Source organism: Schistocerca gregaria, chromosome 5 (genome assembly GCF_023897955.1).
Source record: "Schistocerca gregaria isolate iqSchGreg1 chromosome 5, iqSchGreg1.2, whole genome shotgun sequence".
Classification (NCBI taxonomy): domain Eukaryota; kingdom Metazoa; phylum Arthropoda; class Insecta; order Orthoptera; family Acrididae; genus Schistocerca; species Schistocerca gregaria.
The window spans coordinates 171,969,221-171,983,929 of NC_064924.1; the positions used below are offsets into that span (position 1 = coordinate 171,969,221).

The 14,709-nt window shown below is 43.4% G+C and overlaps 1 protein-coding gene across 1 annotated transcript in view; it reads right to left on the bottom strand.

Annotated features, from left to right (window-relative positions):
• Nucleotides 1–10,314, bottom strand: part of LOC126273085 (probable cytochrome P450 6a13) — a 64,087-nt gene extending 53,773 nt beyond the window's left edge. Inside the window, exon 1 of the mRNA XM_049976499.1 lies at nucleotides 10,221–10,314. The gene's annotated coding sequence lies outside the window, so the exon portion shown is untranslated. The remainder of the gene's footprint in view (nucleotides 1–10,220) is intronic.
• Nucleotides 10,315–14,709: the final 4,395 nt, after the last annotated feature.

Consider the following 14,709-nt stretch of genomic DNA (forward strand, 5'->3'; position numbering starts at 1 on the left):
CTGGCTCAATATCAAGTATTTCCACTGAACATTTTCAAGGTTATTCATTTACCAACGGATCTACTAATATTATTTGTATGAAGCTATTTTACTGTCGGCATTGCAATTCACTGTGCCAAGATTGTATATTTTGTATGCCTACTGAGGAAAGCGCAGAATACGCAGATTACATCCGTTGCGACTCTAGAACTAAGGCAAATTTATTTCATTGTTTATTTGCACAGGGAATTTTATCAGTTTATTATACAGGGCCGTAGAACTACGTGCTCACAAAACTGGGTAAATTTTAAAGGGATTGATTTCATTATGAAAACTGGGTATTGGTTTTGCGGATTGAGTCATATGCTCAACAACACGTCACACAGTAAATTTATATGACACAAACATTACGCAGTACATATTCATCGGCAAACAAAAACACAAAACCTTTTTTAAAGAACGCTACAACCCCTCCCACATCACTTTCTCTCGTCTAGACACCCTTTTGTAATGCCAGTCCCGTCCCAGCGCAGCGTCACTACCCTCTAGCATTCACTCCCCACCATAAGCATGGCCAGTGACTACTCATCCTATTTTATTACCCCAATCCTGATGAGCCAAAACAATATGACCACCTGCTTAATAGCTTCTTTGTCCGTGTTTAGAACGAAATACATCACTAATTCCGTGTATCAGTGATCCGACAGTTTGTAGGTAGGTTTGTGAAACTATGTGGAATAAGATGTCAACGCACAGATCATGTAATACACGTAAATAACCGGCCATTGATTTATGTACGCGGTTATGGCGTCCTATAGCGACGCAGATGGGTCCCATAGTACTTGCATCCGGCGAATTTGGTCGCTGTACATCAGCATGAGTTCACTATAATGCTTCTCAAACTACTGTAGCACGTTTGTTTTTATTTTGTCGTTGTTATTGTTGTTGTTACAGCATCTGGAGGGCGCTCAACATCACGGCCATCAGCGCCCGTACGATGATTGTGTGAGGCGAATGGTGCTATAGCACACAAAATGAGGGTAACCTAAAACACCACATACACTCCCTTGTACTCATTTTTACATGAACACACACAACTCGCCTGAACGGTACAATGGAGCAAGCGAGTCAAGGATATGACTCCGAGACATGGACAATTATACTGTTAAAAGATGACATCGCCTTCGGGGAAGACTTCACGTATGGAGGGATGCGGGTGGTTCGCAACTGTCAGCGAGTGTTCGATTACTACCACAGGTTCCATGCATACAGACAGCTGGCTAAAGCCTAAAATAAGTTCTGCAGAAATTTTTGCGAAGTCTCAGACGGTGTTCAGGAAAGATAGATTAGGCAGAATAGGTGGTGGAATGTTTTTGTCTGTCAGTAGTGGTTTATCTTGTAGTGAAGTCGAAGTAGATACTCCGTGCGAATTGGTATGGGTGGAAGTTATACTTAACACCCGAACTAAGTTAATAATTGGCTCCTTCTACCGACCCCCAGACTCCGATGATATAGCTGCTGAACAGTTCAGAGAAAATTTGAGTCTCATAACAAATAAATACCCCACTCATACGGTTATAGTTGGTGGGGACTTCAACCTTCCCTCGATATGTTGGCAAAAATACTTGTTCAAAACCGGTGGTAGGCACAAAACATCTTCCGAGATTGTCCTAAATGCTTTCTCCGAAAATTATTTCGAGCAATTAGTCCACGAACCCACGCGAATTGTAAATGGTTGCGAAAACACACTTGACCCCCTTAGCCACAAACAATCAAGAGCTAATAGAGAGCATCATGACTGATACAGGGATAAGTGATCACAAGGTAGTTGTAGCTAGGCTCAATACCGTTTCTTCCAAATCCACCAGAAACAAACGCAAAATAATTTTATTTAAAAAAGCGGATAAAGTGTCAAAAATGGTTCAAATGGCTCTGAGCACTATGGGACTTAACATCTGTGGTCATCAGTCCCCTAGAACTTAGAACTACTTAAACCTAACTAACCTAACGACATCACACACATCCATGCCCGAGGCAGGATTCGAACCTGCGACCGTAGCAGTCACGCGGTTCCGGACTGAGCGCCTTAACCGCGAGAACACCGCGGCCGGCGGATAAAGTGTCACTAGAAGCCTTCCTAAGAGACAATCTCCATTCCTTCCGAACTGACTATGCAAATGTAGACGAGATGTGGCTCAAATTCAAAGATATAGTAGCAACAGCAATTGAGAGATTCATACCTCATAAATTGGTAAGAGATGGAACTGATCCCCCATGGTACACAAAGCAGGTCCGAACGCTGTTGCAGAGGCAACGGAAAAAGCATGCGAAGTTCAGAAGAACGCGAAATCCCGAAGATCGGCTAAAATTTACAGACGCGCGAAATTTGGCACGAACTTCAATACGAGATGCCTTTAATAGGTTCCACAACGAAACATTGTCTCGAAATTTGGTAGAAAATTCAAAGAAATTCTGGTCGTGTGTAAAGTGCACAAGCGGCAACCCGCAGTCAATACCTTCGCTGCGCAGTGCCGATGGTACTGTTATCGACGACTGTGCCGCTAAAGCGGAGTTATTGAACGCAGTTTTCCGAAATTCCATCACCAGGGAAGACGAATGGAATATTCCAGAATTTGAAACACGAACAGCTGCTAGCATGAGTTTCTTAGAAGTAGATACCTTAGGGGTTGCGAAGGAACTCAGATCACTTGATACGGGCAAGTCTTCAGGTCCAGACTGTATATCGATTAGGTTCCTTTCAGATTACGCTGATACAGTAGCTCCCTACTTAGCAATCATATACAACCGCTCGCTCACCAATAGATCCGTACCTACAGAATGGAAAATTGTGCAGGTCGCACCAGTGTTTAAGAAGGGTAATAGGAGTAATCCATCGAACTACAGACCTATATCATTGACGTCGATTTGCAGTAGGGTTTTGGGGCATATATTGTATTCAAACATTATGCATCACCTCGAAGGGAACGATCTATTGATACGTAATCAGCATGGTTTCAGAACACATCGTTCTTGTGCAACGCAGCTAGCTCTTTATTCGCACGAAGTAATGACCGCTATCGACAGGGGATCTCAAGTTGATTCCGTATTTCTAGATTTCCGGAAAGCTTTTGACACCGTTCCTCACAAGAGACTTATAATCAAGCTGCGGGCCTATGGGGTATCGTCTCAGTTGTGCGACTGGATTCGTGATTTTCCTGTCAGGAAGGTCGCAATTCGTAGTAATAGACGGCAAATCATTGAGTAAATTTAAGTGATATCAGGTGTTCCCCAGGGAAGCGTCCTGGGACCTCTGCTGTTCCTGATCTATGCAAATGACGTGGATGACAATCTCAGCAGTTCTCTTAGGTTGTCCGCAGATGATGCTGTAATTTACCGTTTAGTGAGGTCATCCGAAGACCAGTATCAGTTGCAAAGCGATGTAGAAAAGATTGCTGTATGGTGTGGCAGGTGGCAGTTGACGCTAAAGAACGAAAAGTGTGAGGTGATCCACATGAGTTCCAAAAGAAATCCGTTCGAATTCGATTACTCGATAAATAATACAATTCTCAAAGCTGTCAATTCAACTAAGTACCTGGGTGTTAAAATTACGAACAACTTCAGTTGGAAAGACCACATAGATAATATTATGGGAAAGGCGAGCCAAAGGTTGCGTTTCATTGGCAGGACACTTAGAAGATGCAACAAGTCCACTAAAGAGACAGCTTACACTACACTCGTTCGTCCTCTGTTAGAATATTGCTGCGCGGTGTGGGATCCTTACCAGGTGGGATTGACGGAGGACTTCGAAAGGGTGCAAAAAGGCAGCTCGTTTTGTAATAGGGAAGAGAATGTGGCAGATATGATACGCGAGTTGGGATGGAAGTCAGGAAAGCAAAGACGTTTTTCGTCGAGGCGAGATCTATGTACGAAATTTCAGTCACCAACTTTCTCTTCCGAACACGAAAATATTTTGTTGAGCCCAACCTACATAGGTAGGAATGATCATCAAAATAAAACAAGAGAAATCAGAGCTCGAACAGAAAGGTTTACGTGTTCGTTTTTCCCTTGCGCTGTTCGGGAGTGGAATAGTAGAGAGATAGAATGATTGTGGTTCGATGAACCCTCTGCCAAGCACTTAAATGTGAATTACAGAGTAATCGTGTAGATGTAGATGAAACGCAGGAGAGTGTCTCTTGCAGCATAACACTGTTCCCACCAGCCTGCACGTTTCGAGCTGCCGTTCACCTCGACGTAGTGTAGTAAAAATGTGGTTTACCCGAAAATCAGACGCCTTTCCAGCGATCGACAGCCGAACCGCGATGGTCCCGCACCCACTGCAGCCGTAATTGGCGATGTCGTCGGGTCAACGTAGCGGTGGCTTGCTGCGGAGCTCCATGACCAACAATGTACGAAGTACGGTGTGCTCCAAAACGCTTCTGCTTGCACCAGCATTGTGCTCTTTCGGCAGAGATGCCACAGATCACCATCAATCCCACATTACAGATCAGACAAGCCTCCGAATCGCACATTCCGAGAAGAGTCGTGGACGCCCAACCATTTAGCTCATGGTGATAGTTTCTCTGTACTTCTACCTCTTTCCATGCATGCTCACAACAGTAGCACATAAACGTTCGACCAATTCGCCATTTTCGAAATACTCGTTCACAGGCTCTGCGTAATAGTAATCTGCCCTTTGTCAAGTTGCTTATCTCAATGGATTTCCCCATTTGCAGCCTATATCTTCGTTAAGATGATTGCCCATCCGTGTCTGCTCCGCTTACATACTTTTGTTACCGTATCACGTGCCCGCAACGCCACCAGATGACATCCGACGTCGCAGTGGGCAGTGGTCATAATGTTTCGGCTGGTCAGTGTACATGTTGTTGTTGTTGTTGTTGTTGTTGTTGTTGTTGTTGTCTTCAGTCCTCAGACTGGTTTGATGCAGCTCTCCATGCTACTCAATCTTGTGCAAGCTTCTTCATCTCTCAGTACCTACTGCAACCTGCATCCTTCTGAATCTGCTTAGTGTATTCATATCTTGGTCTCCCTCTACGATTTTTACCCTCCACGCTGCCCTCCAATACTGTACATAATAAATGCAAAATTCACTTCTCCAATCCGCTCTCTCATTTATTTGCTGAGACGTATACAAATTCCTTTTACAGTCCTTTACTTCCATTCCATCCGGTCTTTCCTATATGGGGCTGGTCGTGTAGCCACTGAAGACGACCTCTGGTCGAATTACATCGGCGCCTACATCAACACAGTCAGCTGCACAACAGCTACAACATTATCATTCCCGCAGATATCCGTCACCAAATCTAAACTGTTCGACTCAGTTGAGCAAGTTGAGCAAATGCTTTTGCATTTTTATATTTAACTAAGTCACTTTTAATACCTGTACAGCTGAAGCGCATATGCACTATCGGATAAAAAGTATCTGGGCGCCAAATAGTGGACATTAGTGTGTGGTGCGTCCACACGTCGCCTTTATGACAGCTTGAACTCTGTTGTGTCACTTTAGATGTCTGAATGTCTGTGGAGGAATGGTCGCACATTCTTCCTTAAGAGCAAAAAACAGAGAAGGTAGTGATTATTATTTACTTATTTATTTATCTGCTCTTCACATTGAAGCCTATTATCTGGAAAGCTAACGTAGCCCATATAATCACGTTTTTATGTATTGTAATAAGTGTATGGGTTAATTATTTGTTTCTAGTACATATAAACATTTTAAATAGCTGTAATTATACAAAAATGCTACTACTGCAATTATTCTCTACCACTGTAAGGCTACATTTATTCAACTATTAACACTACTTAAGTAGTGTAGATTCTGCTCTGTTAATTTCTTGGAATGTATCTAAACTCTCGGAGTACAGCACTGACGAGAGGTATCGATGTCGGTCGGTGACGCCTGGCACGAAGTCGGCGTTCCAAAACATCCCAAAGGTGTTCTATAGGATTCAGATCACGACTCTGTGAAGGCCAGTTCATTACAGGGATGTTATTGTCGTGTACCCACTCCGCCACAGGCCGTGCATTATGAACAGGTGCTCGATCTTGTTGAAAGATGCAATCACCATCCCCAAATTGCTTTTCAACAATGTGAAGCAAGAAGGTGCTTAAAACATCAATGTAGGACTGTGCTGTGATAGTGCCACGCAAAACAACAAGGGGTGCAAGCCCCCTCCATGAAGAACACGACCACACCATAACACCACCGGCTGCGAATTTTACTATTGGCACTACACACGCTGGCAGATGACGCTCACCGGGCATTCGCCATAACCTCACCCAGCCATCGGATCGCCACATTGTGTATCGTGATTCGTCACTCCACACATCGTTTCTCCACTGTTCAGTCTTCTAGTGTTTACGCTCCATACACCAAGCGAGGCGTTGTTTGGCATTGACCAGCATGATGTGTGGCTTATGAGCAGCCACTCGTCCATGAAATCCAAGTTTTCTCACCTCCTGCCTAACTGTCACAGTACTTGCAGTGGATCCTGATGCAGTTTGGAATTCCTGTGTGACGGTCTGGATAGAAGCCTGCCTCTTACACATTATGACCCTCTTCAACTGTTGGCAGTCTCTGTCAGTCAACAGGCGAGGTCGGTCTCTACGCTTTTGTGCCTTCACGTTTGCACTTCACTACCACATTGGAAACAGTGGATTTAGGGATACTTAGGAGTGTGGAAATCTCGCGTACTGACGTATGACAGAAGTGACACCCGATCACCTGACTACGTTCGAAGTCTGTGAGTTCTGCGGAGCGACCCGTTCTGCTCTCTGACGATGTCTAATGACTACTGATGTCGCTAATATTGAGTACCTGGTAGTAAGTGGCAGGACACTGCACCTAATATGAAAAAAAAAAGTATGCTTTTGGGGGTGTCAGGATACTTTTGATCAAATAGTGTTGTAAGACGTGTATATTTCTATTGTCTATTGTCAAACCACAATTTATGAAAGATGATTATATTTTATTAATAGGATTAAGTATGAATAATTAATATTTGTCATGGTGGAAATAATTGTGGTAGCAGGGAATCTCTGCACCAAAGTATTGTTGGCAAGAGAGACTGCACATCGATATAATTTTAAAAAGGGCGGGAGAGACCGCGCATTGATACATTTTGTAATGGAAGCAGGGATTGTCTGCACGGGAAACCATTGTTGGCAGGAGACACCGCACTTTAACGTTCGTAGGTAGTCAGTAGTGAGCGAGAAGTGAAGCGAGTCGGTAGCAGGTCTGAAGCGAGAGATTGAGAGGAGCAATGTGCCTGCCAGCCACCAGCTATGATTTACAAGAGATTATAAACGGATGTACAGAGACATCAACTAACTAATATCATAAGAGGAACTAATATTATTGCCTTTTTTTTGAGAAACTCAAGACTACTGAAGATATGATTGCGCAATGCTAATTGTAAGATTATTGTAAAAAGTAAGTCCCATTTGAACGTTTGTAAAATCATTTCATTCAGAATATAATTAATTTTTGCTAGCAATATGGCATTTCTGATTATAATCCATCCCAAAAAGCATCAACGTCAGCTTTGGTAATAAATACAGCCACTTACTATGACAGCCCACCAGCAGCTAATAAAGTATAGTAAAACAGAGTAAATATATTCATGTCGCAGTTCGATGTAGCAGTCTAGATGGCGATCCAGTAACAGTAAAAAAAGGTAAGGAACACTTTTGGGTTACTGCAGATAACGACTGAGGGCCACGACGACGACACATTCTATGTTCCGTCGAAATAATCAGAAAATAAGTTTTAATAAGCAGCATTTAAATTTGTATGCGAAGATTGAGTAAGAGAATTAATTTCAAAGGGAAGATTTCATTTGTTATTATTAAGCAAGAGGTAGAAATCCAAAGGGAAGGTTTCATAGGTTATTGTAAAAGGGAAGGTTGTGTAACAAAAGAGATATAGAGCAGACGGGAAGGTTTCAGTGTACATGGTTGCCGCATTATATTTATCTCCTATCATTCTTCCGGAGTCCCCACTTACGAACAGCGCGTCAACCATTAGAGAACTAGTGATGGTGGACGCTGAGGTCTGAAACGAAGTCGCCGTTCTAGCTCACCTCATAGATGTTCCATTGGTATCAGGACGGAACTTTGTGCCGGCCAATTCATCTCGGGAATGTTTTTGTCCCAAACGATTGTCTGTCAGACGCTGCTTTATGACAGGCTACATTGACGTGCTGTACAATCAACCATCGTCTCCTAACTGGTCCTCTACTGCACACAGTACACAGTGCTGTAAAGCGTGTTCATAACCGTCCGCACATAACGTTTCCGTAAGCACAATATAAGGGAAACACGCCCTACCAACGGAAAACAGACCCATACCGTAACTCCGCCTCCTCCCTAAGTGTCGGCACTACTAATGAAGGCATTCGTCAAACCCAAACCCTCATCGTATTCCCGCGAGCTATAGCATCATTCATCGCTCCAAATCACGTACTCCTAGTCATTCTCCGTCCACTGCCGTCGCTCTTTACACCACCTTAAGCTTCGCTTAGCTTTGTCTAGAAAAATGTGTCGCTCGACCACTGTACCATATTCTTTTTATCTCCCTACACACAGTTATTGTGCTAGCTGGACTACTGGCTGGAGAAACACAAGAATGGATAGAGAATGAAGCTGCATGTGAATCCACACCACATTGCAGCGTGTGGTGCCTCACCATTCCATAGTATTTTTCTCGGTCACATGTCATCAACTTCGATCTGTGTCAAAAACCGATCAGCATAGAACGTTGGTGCGGACCATGAGGTTTCAGTCTGGATCTTGTGCGGGTACCAGTGTAAAACAGATCGCAAAACTTTCACTACTGTTAACCGTGAGATGGACAACTTTTGTGAAACTGCACGAGCAGTGGTTCTACTCGGGGCACGTGCTGGATGGTCAGTTGCAGCAATAGCAACATCGTCAGTAACTTCCAACGGGATGGAACGCCTCTTCCAGATGCCATACCAAGCTCACTCGAGTTTTCGAATATCATTATCATCTTCTTTGAACTTTTCAATGACATCGGGGCTCTCCTCAGACCTTTCACCCGACGATATCCTATCAAACTGTAATTGTGCTGCCGTTCACATGCAACAGTGCACGGACTCTCTTCCCGACAGCCATACTGTTCGCTCGCATTATTGCTTGTCAAATGAGAGCGTGGATATCATACCGTCTTAAGGATAGTGTACGAGTCAGATTTTCACCTGTTGGTCAGAAATGGAATTATGTCATTCCGTCATACTAATAGAGTACAGAACCAGAATGGTTCAAATGGCTCTGAGCACTATGGGACTTAACGTCTGAGGTCATCAGTCCCCTGGACTTAGAACTGCTTAAACCTAACTATCCTAAGGACATCACACACATCCATGCCCGAGGCAGGATTCGGACCTGCGGCCGTAGTGGTCGGGCGGTTCCAGACTGTAGCGATTAGAAACGCTCGGCCACTCCGACGGCACAGAATGAGATTTTCGTCTGTTTGTCAGAAATGGAAATAATTTGTTCTCCAGCGAAAATCGGTTCCGCGTTAACGCATTAGCATATTAACCAAGTTTCGCTGCCATACGATGATTACAGCCAACATTGGACCTCCGTGAGAGCTGCACTTCATATACGCCCGGTACGAAAATGACAATCGCCGCGAGGGTAACTTATGCGTAAAGTAATTTTTCTGAAGTGTTTTATAGTTTTGTTCTCCCTTCTCAGTTGCTTTACATCGCAATATAATGTGCTTGAAATGTTCAGTATATGACGGTCATACTTAAGCACCATAATTTGATACTGGAAATGGCAACTAGAAGTGCCACCACAGATGCGCCCGTACCTGCGCATAGCACACAGGCGTCACTAGACGCAGGTGCAGGTTTGCTTTCAAGTAGGTCTCAGTTAAACTAGCCAAACCCCTTTCTGCTACTCGAGAGGAATACACTTTGTTCGAGTACCGGGTATGACTCTGCCCTTCTCTTTCCTCAACACGTATGTCACATTTAAGTATATGGCACCGAGCTCTTCACGTACTCGTCTCAACCGCCACAACGATACAAATACGCATCGGAAAGGGTGTCCATTTATATCAATTTTTCGCTTTAGTTCAGCAAAAGAAAAGTAAAGACAGTGGATTCAGGGCAGTGTGTCAGAATGAAACTAATAGTGCTACGGAGAAGATGAATGTGACGCCCAGGAAAGGCATTCCAGCAGCATGTACTCACCACTGGGTTGGCGACGAGCAGGCCTCAGACGGGACCGCTCAGCAACCTCGCGGGCAGAATCACTTGTGTTTTACGTACGTATCGCAGAATCTATCTGATACGAAAACGTCATCTTCAGCTTTTGTGTTCTTATCAATCACGGTTCTACAGGTATCACGAATTACTCTCACATCAAGGACTTTCCACACGAGAAGACATTCAAATGCTTATCTGGCTCCAAAGGTGCGCTACTGTCGTGCACGTGTGTTCATTACGGTTATAGATATCGTTCAAACCTAACATAGTTTACCGCGACATTGAAACGACAGCAGACCACTCAAGTAAGGTTTTTGAAAACAGTAACTATGACAATTAAGTACGCATTCTGTTAGTTGTCGAATGTAGGATCGATATGCAGACCGTCGAAACCGCCGGTTCTCTAAACTTACGACAGGCGAAATCACGATAGTGAAATAAATAGATAATAAAAACTTAATGTCTCATCGCGGCAATGATTTCTTTCAAAAAGTATTTTTTGTGAAGTACGGTACTAATAGAGACAGCTAAGTAGGCCGCGTCTGCCGGCTATGCTGAATATCCATACGGGGGACCCGAAGTGCAAGAAGATTATGGGCTGATTTCATCAGACTGTCAATCCCAAAGAAAGCAGGTGTTGACAGATGTGAAAATTACCGAACTATCAGTTTAATAAGTCACAGCTGCAAAATACTAAAGCGAATTCTTTACAGACGAATGGAAAAACTGGTAGAAGCCGACCTCAGGGAAGATCAGTTTGGATTCCGTAGAAATGTTGGAATACGTGAGGCAATACTGACCCTACGGCTTATCTCAGAAGAAAGATTAAGGAAAGGCAAACCTACATTTCTACCATTTGTAGACTTAGAGAAAGCTTTTGACAATGTTGACTGGAATACTCTCTTTGAAATTCTAAAGGTGGCAGGGGTAAAATACAGGGAGGTAGTTATAAGAGTCGAGGGCCACGAAAGGGAAGCAGTGGTTGGGAAGGGAGTGTGACAGGATTGTAGCCTCTCCCCGATGTTATTCAGTCTGTGTATTGAGCAAGCAGTGAAGGAAACAAAAGAAAAATTCGGAGTAGGAATTAAAATCGATGGAGAAGAAATAAAAACTCTGAGGTTCGCCGATGACATTGTAATCCTGTCAGAGACAGCAAAGGACTTGGAAGAGCAGTTGAACGGATTGCACAGTGTCTTGAAAGGAGGATATAAGATGAACATCAAGAAAAGCAAAACAAGAATAATGGAATGTAGTCGAATTAAGTCGGGTGATGATAAGGGAATTAGATTAGGAAATGAGACACTTAAAGTAGTAAAGGAGTTTTGCTGTTTGGGGAGTAAAATAACTGATGATGGTCGAAGTAGAGAGGATATAAAATGTAGACTGGCAATGGCAAGAAAAGCGTTTCTGAAGAAGAGAAAATTGTTAACATCGAGCATAGATTTAAGTGTCAGCAAGTAGTTTCTGAAAGTATTTGTATGGAGTGTAGCCGTGTATGGAAGTGAAACACGGACGATAAATAGTTTGGACAAGAAGAGAATAGAAGCTTTCGAAATGTGGTGCTACAGAAGAATGCTGAAGATTAGATGGGTAGATCACATAACTAATGAGGAGGTATTGAATAGAATTGGGGAGAAGAGTAGTTTGTGGCACAACTTGACAAGAAGAAGGGACCGGTTGGTAGGACATGTTCTGAGACATAAAGGGATCACAAATTTAGCATTGGAGGGCAGCGTGGAGGGTAAAAATCGCAGAGACCAAGAGATGAATACACTACTCCGATTCAGAAGGATGTAGGTTGCAGTAGGAACTGGGAGATGAAGGAGCTTGCACAGGATAGAGTAGCATGGAGAGCTGCACCAAACCAGTCTCAGAACTGAAGACCATAACAACAACAACATGCGAGGGAGAAGCCAAGAACAACTGATTCAGCAGCTAACAGGCTCAGAAATTGAGGACACATTCGTTCACCATTGTGGGAGGGGTGGATTACTTCTTCGCCTGCTATAAAACCTACGCCCTTCCCAAGCCCTTTCTCAGAGTTAGGCCATTTCATCTGCATTGCGGATACCAATAGAAGACAGCCCTGTTCAGTTGCCTGATGCTCTGGTGAATTCAACAAGTGTCTACAAGCTCCCGCCAACGTTTAGTCAACTGCTGCATTCCACAGCCTTCTGGTAGTGAAGAGGTCTTCTGATTAGAAAGCCTCAGTTCTGCCTGGCACAACGGTGACTCACTGAGGATGGGGACAGGGCCGATCGTCCTTGGATGAAAAACTGATCTGCCCGTCAGCAAACTGTTCGACTTACAAGGAACACCTAAAGCGCGATGTCGCCAAAGGCCAATGATGTATACGGTATTCGATGTCCCACATATTGTCTACCGGGCAATAATGACATCGGCAGGTAATAGCAACAGGGGCCGGGATTGGAGGTATCCAACTGTGAGCACAACATGAGGCTATGGAGCATTGTTGAAATGCTTAGTCAACGAGTAACTCACAACAGTGCTACAGTGCTGGTGGAGCTGATGCAAAACAGAACACTGGCACGATAAATAAAGCGAATATTGTATTAACTCTACAACAACAGTTCTCGAAGTTTGACCTTTGGTAAGAAAGGAACCGAATAAGTGGCTGGTGAAATATTAAGATTTCTGCTAGAGAGTCAGTGTAATGTGTAATGTCGTATACGATCGACTGCGCGGACAATGTACATGAGGAGAAGAATGATAACAATACGTGTTTAACAAGTGAAAATGATATTCAAACAGGTGTCGCATCACGTAATTCATCATCCTTGTCGCACAGGAAGCCACATATTCCGTCTCCAGTAAAAACCAAACGTTGTCCAAGGGGCTGGTTCGAAACGTAATTCCTGCAGCATAGCCACAAAATAAAAATAATAATAATAATAATAATTATGAACAGATTTCAGCAGCAATATGAAGGTGTAGTGCATAAGAAAAACTGCAGATATTAAAGTGAGGACAAGGCGCACTTGTTACAAAAACTGGTGTTTGTGCGTTTCAAGGATGCTCGATACGATTTGCAGGAAGTGCATGATAGTGACCTAGTACGTTACGTTCATCAAATTACGAGCGACATAGACTATACTGATTCAAGAGAGGCAGTGGACGGTTGCACAACTTCAAACAGTTCTACAAAACTGAGAGACGTAAGATAATGAAATTTCAAGCAAAGCGTCAACTTGACGATGCACAGCGAACTGCTAAATCCGCCCAAAAATTTGTAGGTAAGATAAATAAACGTTTCCCATCGTTCAGTAAGGAATTTGTTTTCAACTCCAACCAATCTGGATTTGAAAAGGAAATGTGTATGAAAGGAGCTGGAAATTAGAGACACTAAGAGAGGTGTAACAAGATGAACAAACATCAGTGGCTTAATACATTCGTATACCATTCTGACCAATGTTAATCTGGATGATAAATTTGCTGTAAAGTTGGAGGTGTTCTGCTCCTTTCGATTTTTACTCATGTGCGGCATCTTGCAAGGGCGGTAGAGAATATTTACGTCACAGCAGAAAGAGTAGGAAAATGAATGTAAGAGAACTACAACTATGGTATGAGCACTACTTTTGGCTAATGGCTGGTCAAAATAAATTGAGTTTGCTTGATTACTAGTCTGCGTGTAAAATCATACTCCTTTCGCGCAAACTATCCCTCTTGAAAAGTGTGACATGACAACTGCAACCACCCAGAACCACTGGACAAATTCAGCCTCTGGAAGCTATTTTTTCCGTGCCTATGAATCATACTATAGCACTATGTGCAGCAAAGCCTTAAAGGATAGTCAGTTTCACGATAAGCCCCACGACAGAATGTTTCGCATTCGTTTGCGTGCCATTACATTCCATCAGTTCTCATCACCCCGTTCCACCAATATGATTCTACAGGGTGTTTCTGTAAGAGCGTGTAAAAATGTAACAGGGACGTACAGAACGCTCCACCGAACAATTTGAGTTAGGGAAACTGTGGTCGGAGAAGGCAGCGTAAGGAGATACGGAAGTAAACTTGTCTACAGCTTACTCTAGCATTACTGTTTTCCAGAATATTTACAATTAACATGAGTACAAATATACACGTGTCGTGCTATTTATTTACATTTACATTCTTTATTTCCTGCTAAGAAACAAGGAGACTAACCTGACTGCTTAGCAGTCATGATGCAGATTCTGTTTACGTTACTTGTCCACATGGTGTCTCTGTTGTATTGTATTTACATTGTCCCGTGACAGAACGTGCTATGAATCAAAGGCAGATCCATTCATTGGCTCTGAGCACTATGGGACTAAACTGCTGAGGTCATCACTCCCCTAGAACTTAGAACTATTTAAACCTAACTAATCTAAGGACGACACACACACACACACCCATGCCCGAGGCAGGATTCGAACCTGCGACCGTAGCGGTCGCGCGGTTCCAGACTGTAGCGCCTAGAACAGGCCTATTCATT